At 45.9% G+C, this 19,863-nt stretch overlaps 1 protein-coding gene across 2 annotated transcripts in view; it reads left to right on the forward strand.

Moving 5' to 3' along the window:
* The window catches only part of ATP8A2 (ATPase phospholipid transporting 8A2), a 649,217-nt gene that overhangs the window by 564,947 nt on the left and 64,407 nt on the right, over positions 1–19,863 (forward strand). The gene's annotated exons all lie outside the window — the stretch shown is intronic.

Genomic DNA, 19,863 nt, shown 5'->3' on the forward strand with positions numbered 1-19,863 from the left:
CTCTGTAGGAGGCAGGTGTCTGGTCCTCTTCTGGCTGTGGTGCTCTTCCCACCTGCACTGAAATGGATCCTCAGTGAACCCCACACAGGCATCTCTTCCAGAACCCGTGTGACTCTGCTTTGCCCTACAAGCATCTCCTCACCCGTCCCATCCTGACCAATTGCTGCTTGAGGACAACAACCGTCCCTCTTGTTCCCCCTGCAGTTCTGGCAGCAGCACACACTGAATCCAACTGTGGTGACTTCATGCCTGTGTCCATTCTTTTTTTTTTTTTTTTGAGACGGAGTCTCGCTCTGTCGCCCAGGCTGGAGTGCAGTGGCTGGATCTCAGCTCACTGCAAGCTCCGCCTCCCGGGTTTACGCCATTCTCCTGCCTCAGCCTCCCGAGTAGCTGGGACTACAGGCGCCGCCACCTCGCCCGGCTAAGTTTTTGTATTTTTTAGTAGAGACGGGGTTTCACCATGTCAGCCAGGATGGTCTCGATCTCCTGACCTCGTGATCCGCCCGTCTTGGCCTCCCAAAGTGCTGGGATTACAGGCTTGAGCCACCGCGCCCGGCCCTGTGTCCGTTCTTTAAATCGGCATCTCAGGCCTCGCACCAAGCACCAGGGTAGAGTGGAATGTATCAAAATTGTGACAAATTTTGCACAACAAGACAAAAGCCCAGGAATTAAATAAATGGCCTATTCAAATATTAACATGCCATTTGCTTCGTATCTTTTGGAAGATAAATAAAATGCTGACCACATTATATGAATCTCCTTTGCTGTCCTCCCAGTCTCAGTCCCCCTGAGATAGAAATACTCTCATTACTGTTGCCTGTTTTCATGCATGTATTCTGCGTGCATAAACCTATAGAAAATATTAACAATACACAGTGCTAATCATGCAGAGTTTTGAAACTTTAAATAGATTGTATTATATGTACTCTTCCTCAACACTGGGTTTTAAAGACAAAAACAAAAAACTGTTTTTGAAGTTTATCATAGTGATATAATTGTAGAACATTCCTTTTAATGCTGTTTTTCATTATATGAATATGCCAACATTTTTTTAATTCTCCCATTGATAAACATTTGAGTTTCCTTTTTTTCACCTGCAATTGCCAGAAATGCTATAGTGAACACTCCTGAACGTATCTGTTTGTGGACATGAATGAATTTCCCAAGAGGGCATAATCTGGAATGGAATGCACGTTGCACACTTCTCGGGCTGTGGCTTTTCTTTAACTTTGTTGATAGGTGTCTTTTAGTACGAAAGTTTTCCATTGTTAATGTAGGCAAGCTTATTGATTTTCTTTCATGGCCTCTGCTGTTTGTATGTTCTCCAAAAGCTAATCAAGGTCATAAAGATATTCTGCCATGTTTTCTTCTAAGAAAAATGTTCAGTGCTTTTCCCTATGAGTTCTGTGCTGTACCCGGAAGTAACATCTGTCTGGGGTACAAAGTAGATCCTGATGTTTTCCATCGGGACGAGTAGTGTTGCCTTTTTGCCAGAGCTCCCTCCCCTGTCCGTGGACAGGGCATTGACTAGATTTCAAGCATTGTCCAGGGAGGTTTTTCATGTCCCTGCTGAGAGTCTTGGGCATTGCACAGAAGGGAAGGGTCTGAGCAGGAGCTGCTCTGTGTGTTCCATTAGAGGAACGAGAGCATGTGCCTCCAGCGTTTGAACCTAGGGAGCATCTGAGATGATCCAGGGTGGGCCGTCTGGAGAAGCGTCCTCTCTCTGGAGATTCTCAGAACAATAATAATACCTCCAGGATAGTTCAGCAGTTGCAAGCTTGAAATCCTTGGAGAACTGCTATGCTGTCAACTGGAGGCTTCCTCTGCTCACTCAAATTACTTCCCTTTTATAAAAATGATTCTAGTCATGCCCCGTGTAACAATGTTTCAGTCAACAGCGGACCACACATATGACCCACACATATGACGAGGGTGGGCCCCTAAGATGATAATGCCATATTTATACTGTACCTTTTATATGTTCAGATGCACAGATACTTAGCGTTGCGTTACAGTTGCCTACAAAATTCAGTACAGGAACATGCTGTACAGGCTTGTAGTGTACAAGCAATGGGCTGTAACAGGTAGCCGAGATGTCTAGTGTGCAGTCCCATCTAGGTTTGTGTCAGTACACTCCAGGATGCTCCCACAACGATGACGCACTCACCTAACTATGCATTTCCCAAAATGTATCTCTATTGTTAAGCAATATGCATCTGTGTTTTGTAACCTGTCGATCTCCTCTGGTATGATTTGAAGACTGTTATTTTCGTTTCATAGGTCCCAACCTTAACAGGACTTGTACTACTAAGGAATAGTGAGGAACCATGAAATCCAATCAAACCTGGCTGCCTGTTTAGACTCCCAGCCTTCTATTCATGGATAAGCTGCATGTTGCTTATTCACTGAGCACCAAGATGTAGCAGTTTTGCTTTATTGTGTAATGATGCATGACTGCTTGCTCAGTTAGCACAACTGCAGTGTGCTGGAGGAATAGAGAAATCCTCTGGAAACAGTCCAGTTATTATGTTTATCGTTTTAAACTGTTACATTTTAAGCAAAATGGAAAAAGACAGGGGTCAGAAATATAGTAAAAGAATTAACTTATGTATGGTAAAGTCAGACTAGGATTAATGGGCTAAAAATTGAAGCTGGACTATACAAATTTAAAGGCTTGCAATCGATTAAAATGAAAGTTATTTAAATGCTAACAAATCATGATATAGAAAATATTAGTAAAGCCATTATCTGTTAAGCATATAGGCCTGTAAGGGCTGGGTGGGTGGCTCACACCCATAATCCCAACACTTTGGGAGGCCTAGGTGAGCGGATCACCTGAGGTCAGGAGTTCGAGACCAGCCTGGCCAACGTGGTGAAACCCCATCTCTACTAAAACTACAAAAATTAGCCAGATGTGGTGGCATATGCCTGTAATCCCAGCTACTCGGGAAGCCGAGGCAGGAGAATCGCTTGAAGCCAGGAGGCAGAAGTTGCAGTGAGCCAAGATCGCGCCACTACACTCCAGCCTGGGTGACATTCACCTCAAAAAGAAAAGAAAAGAATCCAGGCCTGTAGAAGGATTTCTTGAGCCCAGGAGTTCTGTAGTGTGTCATGCCAATAGTGTATCTGCACTAATTCGGCATCAATATGGTGACCTCCTGGGAGCAGGGGACCACCAGGTTGCCTGAGGAGTGACGAACAAGCCCAGGTCAGAAACAGAGCAGGTCGAAACTACTGTGCTGATCAGTGGTGGGCTCACAACTGTGAATAGCCACTGCCCCTCCAGCCTGGGCAACATAACGAGAGTCTATCTATCACTAGTCAAAAAGATTATTTAAAAAATACATATCGGCTGGGCGCGGTGGCTCACGCCTGTAATCCCAGCACTTTGGGAGGCCGAGACGGGCAGATCACGAGGTCAGGAGATCGAGACCATCTTGGCTAACCCGGTGAAACCCCGTCTCTACTAAAAAATACAAAAAACTAGCTGGGCGAGGTGGCGGCGCCTGTAGTCCCAGCTACTCGGGAGGCTGAGGCAGGAGAATGGCGGGAACCCGGGAGGTGGAGCTTGCAGTGAGCTGAGATCCGGCCACTGCACTCCAGCCTGGGCGACAGAGCGAGACTCCGTCTCAAAAAAAAAAAAAAAAAAAAAAAATGCATATCTCTGACACCATGGGACAGGTACTGATTCTTGAATTGGAGAGACCTGGATTCAAATCCTGAGTTGGTCTCTTACTGCGTGACCTTGGACTCTCCATTCAACTCCTGAGCCTTATTTCCTTTATCTGTAAAATGGGAATAATTAATATCTCCCCTACAAGGGTTTTTGAAATAATGTATGTGGACATACCCAGAAAAGAAGGGTTTGACAGAAGAGAGTGGAGCCTGAAACCAAGACCTGCCTCTCACTTATGCCCGAGGCCAGTGTGTCATTGATGAAAATAGGAAATACTAGGGACGGGGGGAGGAAGTGAGGGTTGGTTTTAGGCCAAAAATATACATGTTTGTGATTTGGGATACCCCTTGTTGGAAGTCGGAATGATTGCAAGGTGTGCTGGTGAATCTGCCTGTGCCCCCAGCAGTGGGTGTGTATGTGCGGGAACCGCTAGCCTGCAATATGCACCTCATTCTGTCAAATGCTTGGATGCTTATTGATGAGGTCCGTGGGAGTGTGGCCTCTTCATCCTTGTGTGTCTCAGGAGTAACCAACAGGTTGACACATAATAAGTTCTCCAAAACTGCTGGCAGAAGGAAGTCACATTAGCGGTGGATGTAACATTATTCTTTTCATGAAAAAAAGAAATCGACATTAAAATTAGAAAGCATTATTTTCATTTCTGAATTTGGTACTTGGGATCGACATTCTTCACAATTTTCATTGGGTTATCATAAAATCTTTATTAATTCAAGTCTTTTCTCCCCCAAGAACGTTTTTCTATTTAAAAAAAAAGAAAAGGCCGGGCGCGGTGGCTCAAGCCTGTAATCCCAGCACTTTGGGAGGCCGAGACGGGCGGATCACGAGGTCAGGAGATCGAGACCATCCTGGCTAACACGGTGAAACCCCGTCTCTACTAAAAAATACAAAAAACTAGCCGGGCGAGGTGGCGGGCGCCTGTAGTCCCAGCTCCTCGGGAGGCTGAGGCAGGAGAATGGCGGGAACCCGGGAGGCGGAGCTTGCAGTGAGCTGAGATCCGGCCACTGCAGTCCAGCCTGGGTGACAGAGCGAGACTCCGTCTCAAAAAAAAAAAAAAAAAAAAAAAAAAAGAAAAAACACAACCATGAACTTCGGTGTGGAGGGGCAGTAAAAAGTGTAATAGTGAGAGGGAGAGAGAAGAATCCCTGGGGGGGTGAGAAGCTGCTGCTAAATTTCAGTTGCAGTTGTCAGAATTAAAGAAAACATTGGAGAAAATGTCTCATCAAGGGGTCCCCGGATTTTTCTGCTCCGGGAAGGCTGCCTGAGGGATGGATCGTGGCCAGCTGGCAGGGGCTCAGACGCCTGGTACCGTGTTCCAGCCACTGAGCTCATTGGCTCCAGCTAAGTCATTTTACAGTCAGAGCTGCTTCAAGATCAGCACAAGGCACTGTACAGATGTTTGGGGCCGGGGAGGAGTAGAATTTGTGGAAGGAAGAAATACATACTTAGTTTGAAGGGTTTCATTCCACGACCTCTCGGGGTTCTGGTGAAAGGATCGTGTGAGAGTGGGAGCGCGGCTGACCAGGCGAGGCAGGACAGCCCTGTGAGGCAGTCTTGATTTTACAGAGGAGGAAAATGAGGCACGGAGATGTTAATTAACCTTTTGAGTGTCGCAGTCTCAGGCTCAGAGGCACAGTTCCATCCCAGGTCCCTCTGAATCCCGTGTCCTCACTCCCGATTCACCAACTTACTCCACTGTGGAGACCGTCCCTGCGAGACCTGCCACTCTGAGGTCAAGGAGGCCAGTGGCCCTGTCCCCAAGGGGACATCTCTCCCCTCCTGAGAGTCTGTCTCATACATCTCAAATCTGAGATACAGATTGAGAAGCGCCCCAGGAAATCCACTACATGGAAGGCAAAACAGCCTTAGCCACAGCAGTGACCACGAGCAACAGAAGTCTGGCTGGGAGCACAGTCATGATGTAGGTCAAGGTTGGGGAATTCAAGGCCTCCGTGTCCACCCCAGCATCTTCAGCTCCTGCTCAGGTCACCAGTGGGTGTCCTCTGCAAGCTGATATAAATTATTTTCCAACCCAGATACACATTCATGACTTAATTCCACTCTCCTCAAACTCGCCCATGGAAGGCCTCTAACAGAGGAGAGCGAGGGCACACCCTGGGAGGTCTGAGTATGTATCCTGTGGCATTACATCTCAAAAATGATGTTTACTCAAAGACGCTAGTTTTAGGTAAAAATAAATTATTCAAATGTATTGTGAAAATTTTACTGGTTTTTTGTGGGTTTGTTTTGTTTTTCTGAGACAGAGTCTCACTCTGTTACCCAGGCTGGAGTGCAGTGGCATGATCTTGGCTGACTGCAACCTCCACCTCCCGGGTTGGAGCCATTCTCCTGCCTCAGCCTCCCGAGTAGCTGGGATTACAGCCATGCGCCCCCAGGCCCGGCCAGTTTTTGTATTTTTAGTAGAGATGAGGTTTCGCCATGTTGGCCAGGCTGGTCTTGAACTTCTGACCTCAGGTGATCCACCCACCTCAGCCTCCCAGAGTGCTGGGATTACGGGCATGAGCCACCACGCCCAGCCATGTTATTGGTTTTAATATGAAAGGATCTGTTTTCTAAATCTTTGGGTGAGATTGAAGATCCAGGAGGATATGTCTTGTTGATCATGTGGCTTGACGTAACTGCCCATACAGTACTCTGATATAGGATCCACACGTCTTCCAGGTCCAATTAGCATTTTCAGGGGTATTCTGAATGCCCAAAGGAGTGACTGACAGGGACTCTTCGGTAAGATGAAATATCTCATATTCAGAGTATGTTCATGCATATACGCTTTCTGTTATGTGATTTCCATTCTCTACATCTTCATTAATTCCGAGTAGGAAAATAGAGGCTGGGGACTGTGTCCTTCCTGGCGTCACTCCTGTGAAGCCCTCTGGGTTACTGTTTGCCTTTAGCACCGGTGAGGCCCGCTGTGGGGTGGGAGAAGTCTTTACCATCATTAGTGACAATAACTAGATGTCTTCAGTGTATGATTCCTGCCATCTGGGAGTCTCTATAAAAGCCTCAAGGCCAAGAGGGTCTCCAGGACTTCCAGCTCAGAAGTCCCCTTTCATTCAGTGATAAGGCTAGGATAAAGATAAGCATGTGGCCTGGGCAGTTCCACTCTGTGTGATGGAGGCAGCTTCACTCCTTCCCCATCCCTGTGGAAGCAGCTGAGGCTCTGGAGCACAACCTGGGCCAAGACTCACCCTCTTCTTCCTGGGGCCGTGACTCAGGCGGACAACCTGGTCAGCCTTTTGATGTGCAGCTACTTGGCAGCACTTTTCCTGAGCAATCATCTCCTCTTTTCTCGTCTATTTGGGCACAGAATTATTGGTGAACATCCTTCATCATCAAAGAGCGAGATCTGAGTGCATCTTCAGTGGTGTTCTATGGAGATAAGAGCAGATAAGAGAACATCATGCTTGCCACTGCCTGATGAGGGGATGTTCACCTGCACCAATTAATTAAAATAGAAGGCAGCCAATGGGCATTGGGCACCAGGGGCTGATGTTTGTATTGGAGTATAAAAAAGAGACTAAGCTTTCTCTTGGTACCAGCGTCACTATTAACACTTACTGACTGTCACCAATCAGCAGCCTATTCCCAGTATAATCTGGGACTTCTATAGCATGGCTCAACCCTTGCACCTCTCTGAGAGGAGTGGTGGGTAGCCCTTCTCCTGACAACAGGAGCAGATCATACTCCCTGGGACCCAGTTCCCCCTCAAAACTCATTAAGGAATCATCACACATCACCGTTGGCCACATCTAGGATGTCTGAATAAGAATTGTGGTTATAATCAATAGTGTAAAAAATCATTAGTTATAGGTAACATGTATGGCACTTACCATGTGCCAAGCGCCTTTTATAGTACTTTACACTTAGTAATTCACTTAAGCCTCACAGTAGCCCTACAAAGTATGTTTTCCCATTTTACAGAGGACAAAACTGAGCCACAGTGGTTAAGTAATGAGTCAATGGCAGAGCTGGGATTGGAGCCCTGGCAGCCTGCTTGTGCTTGCTATGGACTGAATGTGTCTTGCTTCAACTCCCAGAGTTGCAGCCCTAACCTCCAGTGTGATGGCTGGATCATGGGGACTTGAGCAGATAACTAGGGTTAGCTGTGGTCAGGAGGGTGGGGCCCTCGTGTTGGGATTAGCGCCCTTTTAAGGGACAGCAGAGAGCTTGATCACACTATTCGTGCACAAAAAGGAGCACACAGTGAGATGGGAGGTCTCTGCAAGCCAGGAAGAGGTGCTTGCCAGAACCCAACCATGCTGGCTCCCTGATCGCAGACTTCCAGCCTCGACTTCAAGCAGATACATATCTGTGGTTTAAGTCACCCGGTCTGTGGTGGTTTGTTATGGCAGCCCGAGGGGACACAGATGATGCTTTTCAAGACTGTGCAGCCCATCCTGGAAGCTTCAGCTCCTCGGCCTTGCAAGAAACACTTGCTGGTCACTGTCTTTGGTCCTTTCAGAAGCCCTTCCTCAGTGGTGCCTCCACCAGGCTCCTGACTTCATCTCCCTCTGTGGGAGGAGGGGTGAGCAAAGTACCCTCTCCCTCTGTTGTGGGAAGCGTGAGTAACTCATGGATAGTGCCAGAGGGCGTGTGTGTTCAGGCAGTGCAGCCAGCAGTGAGTGAGTGAAATGAAATGGAATCCATCTGTTCCAGGGCTGGGCTCTACAGGGGCAGGAGAACAGCTTTAGTCCCTGCATCTCTGCACCTTCCACCTGCGGAGGCCAGTGGGCCATTGCCGATGGGAGGGGACCCATCTCAGGGCTCCCCGCTCAGATGGTGACAAGGTGAGGTGGCCATCTGCCCTGTCTTTATCAATGTCTGTCCTAAATACTGCGCTTTGACCTTGACCCTAATAGTCAGAATTATCAGGGGTTTGGTGATCGTTAGGCATCCAGTTTTTCTCTTCTGGACCGGGATAACTTTGCACAGGGCCTCTCTTGGCTTTCTATATAACCACAGGAAGATTGCAATCTAGAAATAGTGATTATTAAAATTGCCTATAAGCACACAATATAAACAAGATACCAGAGACACACAGGCCCCCAGCACAATTCCTGGAAGCTGTAGTCTCACCTCTGCCAGAGGAGAGCCCCAGCAAGGGTTGAGGCTGGGCGTCCAGGTGCCTCTGCAGCCCTTCCTGTGGCTCCAGCCCCTGTGGCTCCAGGCAGACAATTGCCCCTGAGACACGGAAGACAGAGACTGCACATGTGTCTTCAGTGAACATTGCTTTATTTATGTTGTTCGTGAAAGTAAAAGAGTACAGACTGCCTGTGTTTTTTTTTTTTTTTCTGAGACAGAGTCTCACTCTGTCACCCAGGCTGGAGTGCAGTCGCAGGATTATAGCTCACTGCCGCCTCCGCCTCCCAGGTTCAAGCGATTCTCCTGCCTCAGCCCCCCGAATGGCTGAGACTATAGGGACACACCACCACGCCTGGCTAATTTTTGTACTTTTAGTAGGGACAGGGTTTCACCATGTTGGCCAGGCTGATCTCAAACTCTTGACCTCAGGTGACCCACCTGCCTCCTTGGCCTCCCAAAGTGCAGGGATTACAGGTGTGAGCCACCGCTCCCAGCTCAGACCGCTTATTTTTAAACCACACAGTACCCGTTTTAAACCTGTCCCATTTTTACCTTGGAAATAAAAGTCGCGTATCTCAGGGGCACTGTGCTGTTTCCCTGCCTGGTTTCCCACGTCAAGCCCTGTGGAGAATGGCCCAGGAACCACCTGTCTTTACATCCAGATAACAGCTTCAGGAAGAGACAGCAGAGTAGGGCAGGGGTCGTTCTGGGTGATGTAAAATAGCTATTTGGTTAAACCAACATTTTGGTCTCTCAAATTGGGTCCTAAGGAGAAAAACAGGAAATTAAAAACCAGCCAATAATTTGTCCTGAAAAAGAAAAACCAGCTAATAATTTCAGGGAGTCAAGGGTTTCACCTTTCTCTCAAATAAGTAGGCAAAGAACAGTAACAGCACTCCCCTTCCTCACACTCTGTTTGGGAAAATTGGGAAATGTCTTCTCCTCACTGCCTGCCTGTTTATTTAACAATGAGCAAGAGTTTAAATGTTACCACCATTAAAAACCAAACACACCCAATTTCCTACGTCCTGAATGGAGAGGGAGTCTAGAGTTCTTGTTTTCTTCAGGGTTTCCTTTCTGGAGCTTTATCTATTTATTTATTTTTTAATTTTGTTTAACTAGTCAAGGGCAAGGGCGGTAGCGAGAAGTGGGGAAAGAGAAGAAGGGGGAGTTGGATCTGTACCTGACTGTGAATAATCAGTGGAGGTAACTTGCCGCCTCCAGACCAGTGTCCTTTCTGGAGCTTGTAACCTTGGGCTGCCCTGTGAGTCAGGGGAGAGCAGTTGCTTCGGTCCTGAATAGCTCACAGGGTGGTGGGAAGGTTTGCCAGAGTCGTCTCACCTCATTCACACTCCCTTTCCCCCATGAGCCACTGGAGTGGAAACAGACACCATACCAAGTGCTGCTGAGGATGTGGAGCAACCGGAATGCACGTGCACTTGCTTTGTTCAGACAGCCACTTTGGAAAACTCTTTGGCTGTGTCTGATAAAGCTAATCACACTCTTCCCATATGACAGAGCAAGCTCACTCCCAGATGTTGACCCAAAAGAATTGGAAACATATGTCCACACACACAAACAGACTTGTGGAAGCTTGTAAATAGCAGCCTTATTCTTAATTATAGGAAATAACCCAAATGTCCATCAACAAGAGACTGGATAAACAAATTGTGATCTATTCGTGCAATGGACTACGATTCCAAAACTAAAAAGAATGAATTACAGATACATGCAACAGCACGGATCCCATCTCAGAGACATCATGTTGAGTGAAAGAAGACAGATTCAACAGAACTATACTCTGTCATTTCATTCATATGAAGTTTGAGAACAGGCAAAACTTAGCTATAGTGACAGCAGGCAGGGCAGGAACTGCCTACTGAGGGTGGAGATTGACTGAAAAGGGCACAGGAGGACTTTCTGGGATAATGGGAATGTTCTCTATTTTGTTTGGGGTGGTAGTTAGACAGGTGTAGACAGTTGTGTTAATAGCTGAAGATCTGTGCATTTTAGCATATTTAAATTATAACCCCCAGAAAGCATTGCCTCGTCCTCCTGGGGGGTGAATATGCTTGGTAAGAGCATACTGGGGGTGCTTTTGAGAACCCCTTACCATGTTATGTTAATGAACCACCACTAACTTTTGTGGTTTCGGAATAGCAAGGTTCATTGATAAAATTCCCTTGTGCGTTGGTGACAAAAAACACTGATAAAGTAAGTGTGTTCGTTATTTTTGTTTCTAATGACACTAAGTTTGTAGGAATGATATTTTTAGATGGTTGCTCAATCTCTCCCGCCATCAGTTGTAGGTGACAGGGGTGCTAAGTTGGCAGATTTTCATGCCAGAGGCTGTGGGTTTACATCTCCTTTGTGCAGGTGTCCTAGACATACCAGTGGCTTGTTATTTAAACATCGGGATCGGGTGTGTGGGTGGTTTTTAAGTTATAGTAGGGATGCAGGTGCTGTGGGATCACTTCATTGTTTATCTGAGAGTTCCTTTGCATTCACACAGGGCTTCTGAAGTGAGTGCTAGTAGAATCATCTTCAGAGGATGTACCGATATATTGAACTGAGATACCTTCCCTGTTTGCTGTAAAATTAAGCTTAAAATTGACACCAAGCTCTAGGCATTTCGTACAGGGAGAGACTAGGCATGAATGATTTCGGGAAATGAGGAACTAGATTTCAGCCTGGAATTTGCTTCCTCCCTCCTGTGGCAAATTAGTGTGGGCTCACTAAGCACTTTGTGTGGCCATGGCATTTTCTTTTTCTTCTGTTTTTTTTCTCCCAGATATGGTCTCACTCTGTCACCTAAGCTGGAGTGCACAATCATAGCTCACTTCAGCCTTGAACTCCTGAGCCCAAGCGATCCCCCCACCTTAGCCTCCCAAATTTCTGGGACGACAAGCACACTACCACACCCAGCTATTTTTATTTTTTGTAGAAACAGGGTCTCACGATGTTGTCCTGGCTGATCTCAAACTCCTGACCTCGACCCGTCCTTCGCCTCAGTGTCCCAAAGCGTTGGAATTACAGCATGAGCCACCACGCCTAGCCAATTTTCTTTTCTGTTGCTTTGCAGAGTTAGGGCCAATTTCATTCATCCTGCACTGATGTTTGCCTTCCGGGCAGATGATGGGTGAGCTCAGCACACCTGCATCTCAGCCAGGCCTTTAGAGGGTGCACAGCTCTTCATTGTGTCAGCGCCGCACAGCCACCCTGAGCAAATAGGTTTGGAATGTACATTGCCACCCTTCCTAAAAAGGCTCACAGTCACAAGAGAAGGAGATTTAACTTTTGACGTGCACACTCGTGAAAACCAAGGTTTTCAGAAAGCCAAACCTCAAAAACAATACAGAGAGGCTCCCTTGACGTTTCAATGGAACAAAATTTTAGGAGGCAACACTGAGGGGCAAGGAGGGCTGGGAAGAGAAGTTGGCAATGGCAACGGCAAGGATTCTTCCAAATCCCATTGTCCTGATAGGTTTTGCTTTTCTTCGTTGTTGTGTTGTTGATGCTGAGTGGGGATGGATTGGAAAAATTGCTCCCCTCCTGTGTTTCTTTTTGTCTTGTAACTTTACAAGTGCTCCTCATTTTCTTTTACTTACAATTTGAAGTTGGCGCTGGTGTTTCTGGTGTGAAATGGAAGTGAGGCTTCTGCCGTGAGTGTTGTGCAGATACAAGCTCTGTCCAGAGAGGTGCAGGTGCAGAGTGCAGCTTGTCCTCCTCTTAGGGAGGGAGCAGCATGGAGGGGCCGACCAGCATCTTGAGGACTCAACTCTCTGCCTGCAGGTGCTGTGGGGAAGGTGCAGACTTAAATTTTCTTCTGTAAAATGGGGACGGGGGATTAAATAAGATGCTTTATGGAAAGTCCTGGCACTGAGTGATGCACGAAGAAGTTTGAGCTTCCTTCTCCTCACAGGTGAGCTGTTGCCGCTCCACCTTTATTATATCTCTTCAAATCCATGCCACACTGGGGAACACAAACTGACCTTATGTCGCTCTGGTTACTCCTGCCTTTAAAAAAAGAAAAAAAAAAAAGAAATAGGCAAGACAGTCAAATAGGAACAGCTCCAGTCTTTAGCTCCCAGGGAGCTCACACAGATGGTGGGTGGTTTCTGCATTTCCAACTGAGGTACCTGGTTTATCCCACTGGGACTGGTTAGATGGTGGGTGTAGCCCACAGAGGGTGAGCAGAAGCAGGGTGGGGCATTGCCTCACCTGAGAAGTACAAGGGATTGAGGAACTCCCTCCCCTAGCCAAGGGAGGCTGTGAGGGACCGTGCTGTAAGGAACGGTGCATTCCGGCCCAGATACTACGCTTTTCCTATGGCCTTTGCAACCCACAGACCAGGAGATTTCCTCAGGTGCCTATGTCACCAGGGCCCTGGGTTTCAAGCACAAATCTGTGGTCGTTTTGCACTGAGCTAGCTGCAGGAGTTTTTGTTCATACCCCAGTGGCACCTGGAATGCCAGTCAGACAGAACCATTCACTTCCCTGGAAAGGGGGCTGAAGCCAGAGAGCCAAGTGGTCTAGCTCAGCAGATCCCACCCCCACAGAGCCCAGCAAGCTGAGATCCACTGGCTTGAAATTCTCCCTGCCGGAACTGCAGTCTGAAGTTGACCTGGGACACTCAAGCTTGGTTGGGGGAAGGGCGTCCGCCATTACTGAGGCTTGAGTAGGCAGTCTTCCCCTCACAGTGTAAACAAAGCCACCCAGAAGTTTGAACTGGGTGGAGCCTACCACAGCTCAGCAAAGCCACTGTAGCCAGACTGCCTCTCTAGATTCCTCCTCTCTGGGCAGGGCATCTCTGAAAGAAAGGCAGCAGCCCCAGTCAGGGGCTTATAGATAAAACTCCCATCTCCCTGGGACAGAGCACCTGGGGCAAGGGGCAGCTGTGAGCACAGCTTCAGCAGACTTAAACATCCCTGCGTGCCGGCTCTGAACAGACCAGTGGACCTGCCTCCTCAAGTGGATTCCTGACCACTACGCCTCCTGACTGGGAGACACCACCTCTCAACAGGGGTCAACAGACACCTCATACAAGAGAGCTCTGACTGGCATCTGGCGGGTGACCTTCTGGGATGAAGCTTCCAGAGGAAGGAACAGGCAACAATTTTTGCTGTTCTGCAGCCTCTGCTGTTGATACCCAGGCAAACACCTACAGCAAACTCCAGCAGACCTGCAGCAGAGGGACCTGACTATTAGAAAGAAAACTAACAGAAAGGAATTTCATCAACATCAACAAAACAGATGTCCACTCAAAAACCCCATCTGAAGGTCACCAACATCAAAGACCAAAAGTAGATAAATCCACAAAGATAAGGGAAAACCAGCACAAAAAGACTGAAAATTCCAAAAACCAGAATACCTCTTCTCCTCCAAAGGATCACAACTCCTCACCAGCAAGGGAACACAATTGGATAGAGAATGAGTTTGACACATTGACAGAAGTATGTTTCAGAAGGTGGGTAATAACAAACTCTTCCGAGCTAAAGGAGCATGTGCTAACCCAGTGCAAGGAAGTTAAGAACCTTGAAAAAAGGTTAGAGAAATTGCTAACTAGAATAACCAGTTTGGAGAAAAACATAAAGCAGGAAAGATCCAAAATCGACACCCAAACATCACAATTAAAAGATCTAGAGAAAAAGCAAACAAATTCAAACACTAGGAGAAGACAAGAAATAACTAAGATCAGAGCAAAACTAAAGGAAATAGAGACATGAAAAACCCTTCAAAAAAATCAATTAATCCAGGAGCTGGTTTTTTGAAAAGATTAACAAAATAGATAGACTGCTAGCCAGACTATTAAAGAAGAAAAGAGAGAAGAATCAAATAGACACAATAAAAAATGATCTAGGGGATGTCACCACTGATCCCACAGAAATACAAACTACCATCAGAGAATACTGTAAACACCTCTATGCAAATAAACTAGAAAATCTACAGTAAATGGATAAATTCCTGGACACATACACCCTCTCAAGACTAAATCAGGAAGAAGTCGAATCCCTGAATAGACCAATAACAAGTTCTGAAATCGAGGCAGTAGTTAATAGCCTACCACCCAAAAAAAGCCCAGGACCAGATGGATTCACAGCCAAATTCTACCAGAGGGACAAAGAGGAGCTGGTACCATTCCTTCTGAAATTATTCCAAACAATAGAAAAAGAGGGACTCCTCCCTAAATCATTTTATGAGGCCAGCATCATCCTGACACCAAAACCTGGCAGAGACACAACAAAACAAAAAATTTCAAGCCAATATCCCTGGTGAACATCCGTGCGAAAATCCTCAATAAAATACTGGCAAACTGAATGCAGCAGCACATCAAAAAGCTTATCCATCACCATCAAGTCAGCTTCATCCCTAGATGCAAGGCTGGTTCAACACACACAAATCAATAAGCTTAATCCATCACATAAACAGAACCAACGACAAAAACCACATGATTACCTCAGTAGATGCAGAAAAGGCCTTCAATAAAACTCAACACCCCCTCATACTAAAAACTCTCAGTAAACTAGGTATTGATGGAACGTATCTCAATAAGAGCTATTTATGACAAACCCACAGCCAATATCATACTGAATGGGCAAAAGTTGGAAGCATTCCCTTTGAAAACCGTCACAAGACAGGGATGCCCTGTCTCCTATTCAACATAGTATTGGAAGTTCTGGCCAGGGCAATCAGGCAAGAGAAAGAAATAAAGAGTATTCAAATAGGAAGAAAAGAAGTCAAATTGTCTCTGTTTGCACATGACATGATTGCATATTTAGAAAACCCCATCATCTCAGCCCAAAATCTCCTTAAGCTGATAAGCAACTTCAGCAAAGTCTCAGGATACAAAATCAATGTGCAAAAATCACAAGCATTCTTATACACCAGTAACAGACAAACAGACAAATCATGAGTGAACTCCCATTCACAACTGCTACAAAGAGAATAAAATACCTAGGAATACAACTTACAAGGGATGTGAAGGATCTCTTCAAGGAGAACTACAAACCACTACTCAAGGAAAAAAGAGAGGACACAAACAAATGGAAAAACACTCCATGGTCATGGATAGGAAGAATCAATATCGTGAAAATGGCCATACTGCCCAAAGTAATTTATAGATTAAATGTTATCCCCATCAAGCTACCATTGACTTTCTTCACAGAATTAGAAAAAACTGCTTTAAATGTCATATGGAATCAAAAAAGAGCCCACATAGCCAAGACAATCCTAAGCAAAAAGAACAAAGCTGGAGGCATCACACTACCTGAATTCAAACTATACTACAAGGCTACAGTAACCATAACAGCATGGTACTGGTACCAAAACAGATGTATAGACCAATGGAACAGAACAGAGGCCTCAGGAATAATGCCACACATCTACAACTGTCTGATCTTTGACAAACCTGACAAAAGCAAGCAATGTGGAAAGGATTCCCTATTTAATAAATGGTGTTGGGAAAACTGGCTAGCCATATGCGGAAAACTGAAACTGGACCCCTTCCCCATACCTTATACAAAAAAATTAAGATGGATTAAAGACTTAAACATAAGACCTAAAACCATAAAAATCCTAGAAGAAAACCTAGGCAATGCCATTCAAGACGTAGACATGGGTAAAGACTTTATGACTAAAACAGCAAAAGCAATGGCAACAAAAGCCAAAATTGGCAAATGGATCTAATTAAACTAAAGAGCATCAACAAAAGAAACTACCATCAGAGTGAACAGGCAACCTACAGAATGGGAGAAAATTTTTGCAATCTGTTCATCTGACAAAGGACAGTATCTACAAGGAACTTAAATTTACAAGAAAAAAACCAACCCCATCAAAAAGTGGCTGAAGGATATGAACAAACACTTCTCAAAAGAAGACATCTATGCAGCCAAAAAACGTATGAAAAAAAGCTCATCACTGGTCATTAGAGAAATGCAAGTCAAAACCACAATGAGATACCATTTGGCACCAGTTAGAATCACGATTATTAAAAAGTCAGGAAACAAAAGATGCTGGAGACGATGTGGAGAAATAGGAACGCTTTTACACTGTTGGTGGGAGTGTAAATGAGTTCAGCCATTGTGGAAGACAGTGTGAAAATTCCTCAAGGATCTCGAACCAGAAATACCATATGACCCAGCAATCCCATTCCTGCGTATGTACCCAAAGGATTATAAATCATTCTGCTATAAAGACACATGTACACGTATGTTCATTGCAGCACTATTCACAATAGCAAAGACTTGGAACCAACCCAAATGCCCGTCGGTGATAGACTGGACAAAGAAAATGTGGCACATATAAACCATGGAATACTATGCAGCCATAAAAAAGGATGACTTCATGTCCTTTGCAGGGATGTGGATGCAGCTAGAAACCGTCATTCTCAGGAATGATGCTTAGTTAGCAAACTAACACAGGAACAGAAAACCAAACCCCGCACGTTCTCACTCATAAGTGAGAGTTGAACAATGAGAACACATGGACACAGGGAGGGGAACATCACACACCAGGGCCTGTTGGAGGGTGGGGGGCTAGGGGAGGAATAGCATTAGGAGAAATACCTAATGTAGGTAAGAGCTTGATGGGTGCAGCAAACCACCATGGCACGTGTATACCTATGTAACAAACCTGTACATGTTCTGCACATGTATCCCAGACCTTAAAGTATAATAAAAATAAAAACCTTTTCTAGTTTGTCACCACATTGGTGGACAGCTGGTCCTGGGGCACTGGGGTGCACGTGATTAGTGGTGTGGCTGAAGCTAATGCATTCATGACTCCTGATCCGCAGGTGCATGCGTGTCCCTTGTTCATACTCCTCGTCTCACCCTAGGCAGTGCTACACAGCTCATTGGCTTTACAGTCAGACAAGCCTCCAATCCTGTGTCTGGCTCTCACCAGCTTGGTCCTAATGTATCAATAATTCTACCCACCTGAGCCTCACTTTCCTGTAATTTACTGCAGTGAGTTCCTAGGCATATGGCACCTAAGTAGTCAGTAGATCACCTTAGAAGGATTTCAGGACTCTGAGTCTCAGTCCATCTGTGAAAATTAGGATGGTAGGAACCTTTCTGAGACACACCTTTAAAATTAGTTATATGTGTCACAGTCACAGCTCCCAGTTTTGAAGACCAGCAACAGAACAATACTTTCAAGTCGCCGTGTAACCTTTATTAGTTTAGGACGGACTTCATATTTTCAACAAGAGAATTCAAAGTTCCTTTTCCTTTTTTCCCTCAGCAACTAAAGTTCTGAGTTTCATAATCTATTTCTTATTGATACATAATATTTTACATATTTACAGGGTACATTTGAGTTATAATCTATTTTAAATGATACCTTATTATAAAACCACTGATTTCTTAAATAAATACACATAGTGAATGATCCTGCATGTATCCGCACAAGTACAGCTTGAACGAGTCCATCTTCCAGGGGCCAAGCACCACCTCGGGCATCTGTAGCATGAGCAGAACCCAAGGTCGCCTCTGGAGACCCTGTTTACCCTGGAGGCAGGACAACAGGAGCTGGAAGGAGCAGGCTGATCCAATCCCTTTCGAGAGAGTTGAGTTTTGCCAACATACGTGTTTTCTGTAGAAGAAACAGGAAATGGAGATACACAAAGAGATATGACAATACAAATCACCAATTGTGCCACCCAGATCCTCGTTTCCGTGTACCGTTCCGTGCATTGTTCCTGAGCACGCACGCACGCCCACACTTGAAGGAGGCACTCTCAAGTCCATCGGGGCCTGGGACATCCCGCTGTTTTTGAAGGCCTGGAGTGTTTTTGTAAAGGTCAGGAAATACCAGAACAGGACTACAGAAATGATGGTATCTATTGATATGTACTGACAAATGTGTAATAAAGATGTAATAAAGACATGTACGTGTGGGCATACCTCCTCTAGGGGTGACACCTCAAGTTTAATTTTGAAGCTTGGGCCAGTGGTGCTTCCTTTTCCACAACCGCCATGATAGGTCCTCTATGAGATGTTATCATAGAACCCATGTTTCTTAGTGGCAGTAGAATACGACAGCTCTGTCAACAAATATAATTCTACATTACTTTAATTGCTTGCATGGAAATCCATTGTATGTAAGTGCCATGGTACATTTAATAGATCTTCTCCTGGGACATCTACTTCTGGTTTCTTTGATAGAATAGCACTCTTGTGAATATCATTGTACTTGCTGCTTTGCATGTTTCCTTCCTTCCTTAGGATGAAGACCTAGGATGAATTCTGAGAGATATAATTGATGGGGCAAAATGTACTCACACATTTTTAAGGTTTTAAACTTTTCTGTCAGAAGCTGGTACTCTTGGTTGTCTGAAAAGGAAAGCAAGTCCTCCCATTCCAGGGTTGGATTTCGACTCTTTTCCTGTAAACCTCACTGCTTTTTTGTTTAATTGTCATAAAATGCCAACCACCACCAACAGGCCTATGTGAAGGGGCCCAGAGGCAGGAGGGCTGGGGTTAGGCATGGCCTTGGCCAGCTGGGGAAGCTGGGTGCTCGGGATCAGGGTAAGATGGGGATGCTGTGAGGATAGACGCTGGGCAGGGAAGCCCTGCAGGGAAGAGGGAGCAGTAGGGCTGCAGTGCGTGTGGCCGTCCAGCTGGAGCAGAGGATGGAAACCAAAGAGTGGGTAGACTCTTGGGTGCCAGGCTTGAGTCGGGTGAATCCTGCCCTCATTGTACTGCATAAAGGGAGCTATAAATCCAGGCCTCCGGGATTCTTAGACCCTTCCAGTCCCTGTGGAGGGTCCCAGAGGCGGCTAATTGTGTCTCAGGCCCTCTGCTGTCCCTCCCTCTGTAAGTCTCACTCTCCTTTGCAGTGAGCTCTAGCGAAACGTCTATTCCAGTAGGACCAAATGGTTGAGGCCTCCAGAAAAGAAATCCGGTGAACACGAAGGGTTTGTCACACTAACCTGAGTCCCTTTCTCAGGTGGCCCACCTGGTAGGCCAGCCTCCCAATTCCTAGCCAGCTGCAGGCTCCAGGCTTTTGCTCATTCAAAACCAAAATTGGGCCGGGCGCGGGGACTCAGGCCTGGAATCCCAGCA

This window comes from Theropithecus gelada, chromosome 17, assembly GCF_003255815.1.
Source record: "Theropithecus gelada isolate Dixy chromosome 17, Tgel_1.0, whole genome shotgun sequence".
Classification (NCBI taxonomy): domain Eukaryota; kingdom Metazoa; phylum Chordata; class Mammalia; order Primates; family Cercopithecidae; genus Theropithecus; species Theropithecus gelada.